At 43.0% G+C, this 3,325-nt stretch overlaps 1 pseudogene; it reads left to right on the top strand.

The window, feature by feature from the left end:
• The first annotated feature begins 1,939 nt into the window (after positions 1-1,939).
• Positions 1,940-2,104, top strand: LOC106007959 (apelin receptor early endogenous ligand pseudogene; annotated as a pseudogene).
• The last annotated feature ends 1,221 nt before the right edge of the window (positions 2,105-3,325 follow it).

Genomic DNA, 3,325 nt, shown 5'->3' with positions numbered 1-3,325 from the left:
AGTTACAACAGCACTTATGAGTCAGAGGGAAGAAGATCTTGAATTTGAGCCCCTCTGGGACCACAGGGAGAGAGACCTTGCTCAAAAATCTAGGGGATAAGGCCGGGGAGTTAGCTCAGTGGTTATGCCACCTGATGCGCAAGCGCAAGGACCCGAGTTCTTCGATCCCGATCCCAGGTACCAAAAAAAAAAAAAAAAAAATCAATCTAGGGTATAAAACTATGAACACGATTGAGATTCTAAATAAATCTAAATTCGTGAGAACCCATTAACTGTTAGATCTTAACCATCTCCTTTCAAGAGCTCAGAAAGTGTAAGATCAAATACACTATAAAACACACAACGCGTCAGTTGGTGGGTCTGTGTCCAAATCAGCTCAGAAATGTAGGGAAAAGCCAGGCATTCCTAATCTGGTCAGAAATAATCCCATTGGCAATGTCCAAAACCAAGATTCTCCTGCAGATAAAATTCTGTGTATACCTTGACTTTTCCAAGTTTCTCACTTTGTTAAGAGATTCCTATTTTGAGTCTCAGGCTGCAGTGAGGAGAGCTGTTCTCCCCTAAGAAGCTGTCTCTTCACCTTCCGTGGACGGGAGAAGGGAACTCAGATGCGGGCAAGGCATGGCTGCTGAGCACAGATCATGGTAAAATCCCTCCCCAGTTAGTCTTCTCTTTGAATTGTATACCCGATTAGCTTCCGTGGATGGGAATGATTTATTTGGGCTGGGCCCGGTCCCACAATTTACAAAAAGGCTCCCAGACAGTCATGGAAAGAAGGGTCAGTAATTTTAATAAAAGTCTTTCCCACAGAAGCAAGCCCCAGGTGAACTGACCGATTTTGGATCACATTTCCTAAATGCACTCACAAAGGCATCTTCTCAGAGACTCCTACTCCACAATCCCCGGTCCACCAGCCCTAGACAGCCATGTGGTGATGTGAGATGTCCCTAGCCTGCTGGCCTGGTTAAGTTGGGTTTTTGCTTTTGTTTTTGCAATTTATTTCTTGTTTTTTCCTACTTCTGAACTAATCCGGGGCCTCCTCACTGAGCTACATCCCCAGGCCTTCCTGCATTTTCTAGACAGGTTCTCCCTGAGTCACTAAGTTGGCAGGCACGGCTCTACCTCGAGGTTCTCTGGCCTGAGTTTTTAAGACATGAAAGCCCAACCCCTACAAAACACTAGCACACCAGGCAGCCAGGCTGCCCCAAACACAACACATTTCAGCTTTCCACCAAACAGTTTACCTTTCGAAGCCATGTCAAATGTGCGTGGTACGTGGTCTCTGAGAAATACCGCAGTGCTGGAGGAATACAGCAATCCGTGGGCACACCAACTCCTCTCCTTGTCTGAGGCCAGGAGAATGAGGAATCAAAGCAGGCATGGAAGCAGAGCTCTTTAAACACCTTGCTTAAATCCCAAGCACACCCTGCCAGCCCCTCCCACTCACACCTCCACCCTCAAGTGTCCTGGGGCAGCCTCCACCCACTTACACCTCCAGGAACACCAGGCCAGAGGCTGCAGGCACCACCCACTAAACTGCTACAGTTCCTGGCCTAGGGCTGTCTCCACCCACTCGCAGCTCAGCCCAGATAGGGCCTGGGGCGGTCTCCACCCATTCAGACCTCACCCAGTCACAGCCCTCCCAGTTACAGCCCTACTTTAGACCAGAATCTACTACCATACCCTTCTCTGCTGGTTTTACCAATTTGACCTTCTCAAATTCTATCTCCCATTCATTGAGCACCCACTGAAACTTACATCCTGTTTTTTTGGTTTTTTTATGAAAAGCCTAGAGCAAGGAAGGTTCTCTCCCCCCCCCCCCAGTACTTGTATTTGGTAGGTCATATGTTCGTAGCTTGTGGGAAATTGATACATGTAAATAATATATCTTTTTTGGTTTACTTTGAGAGCTATTGCTCCACTTGTGTGTGGCAGAAAAATGAGATTTCAGCCTATTTTTTGTGCATTTTTAATTTTCATGATGAGTCTTCTTCTTATCAAGGGACAGAGACCAGGTAATTTGGCCCTGAGAAGAAAACTATGCGGACACAACTGCTTTCAGCGGAGATGCCTGCCACTCCATTCCCTGGTACCCTTCCCCTGAGAGACCCTGGAGCTGGTGGCTCCGGGCCTGCAGGAGGAAAGGAAGGGCTCACCTCACTGGAAAGACCTCACTGTGACATCTACGTGACTGCTCAGATGTTACTGTGCAGAAAGCAGCCCGGCTGGGTTTTTAGTTCACAGGACTGTCTCCTTCCTGATTTTTGGATTTTTGTTTTGTGGGGGGTTTTTTTTAGAAGGAAAATAACATAAATTGAAAAGTGAAGTCTCAACCACCATTATTTGCCTTCGTAACAAAAATCTTTCCTCTTTTTCTGGACATTATTATTCTTATACAAATTAAAAAGGAAAATATTTTGTAATGTTTTCAAACTCTGTAATGGTAAAAAGTGTAAGAATTTAAAGGTTTTTTTTTAAAGACTCCTATAATTTTCCAAAAGAATGTTTTAAAGTATTTCATCTAAAATCAAATGCACCAGGGATATAGCTTAGCAGCACAGTGCCTGCCTGGCAAGCATGCGATCCTGAATTTGATCCCTGGTGCCAATAAAATAAAATCAAATCAGATGCATTGGGGGCCGGGGATTTAGCTCAGTGGTTTCGCCACCTGCTGCGCAAGCGCAAAGCGAACTCATGGGTTCGATCCCCGGTACCAAAAAAAAAAAAAAAAAGAAAGAAAAGAAAATCAGATGCATTGACTGAATTTACAGAATAGGGAGAAAATAATCAGTTCATTAATTATTTATACTGGAAAAAGTTATTCCTGTCATTTTATGTGGTCAGCTTTAGTGTTTATAAAAGTATGATATTTTGTATTTTATAAAGGTGTAAAAGAAAGTATAAAATAAATAAAATGTATTTATCAGTACATGCTTACAGAACATAATGATTATATTTATTTTAATTCCTTTTTTATTCCCCTTTACATTTCCTCCCTCCTCCCTGTATCCATCTTTAGATCTCCTTCCAATTTACCATTTGTTCTACATGTGTTCGGTACATAATATTTATATTCCTTGTGTGATATTTGTGCATGCACAAATTCTATCCCAGTTCCACTTTTTTAGTGCCTTTCCCTCCTCTTTGCACTCCCCTCCCTTCATCTTCTGATCCCCTTGACCTTTGAAAAGATCTATCTTCCTACTTCCTATGATCTACTTTTTATTTTGGTCTTTATTTATACTTTGGGTTTCTCCTATAAGAGAAGCCATGCATTATTGAAGCTCGTGGGTCTGATTTGTTTCCCTTAACATTATAGTCTCTA

This window comes from Heterocephalus glaber, unplaced genomic scaffold (genome assembly GCF_053883595.1).
Source record: "Heterocephalus glaber isolate CG9 unplaced genomic scaffold, H.glaber_assembly_v1.0 deba00001755, whole genome shotgun sequence".
Taxonomy (NCBI): Eukaryota; Metazoa; Chordata; class Mammalia; order Rodentia; family Bathyergidae; genus Heterocephalus; species Heterocephalus glaber.
This window is presented reverse-complemented; position numbering and strand designations above follow the sequence as displayed.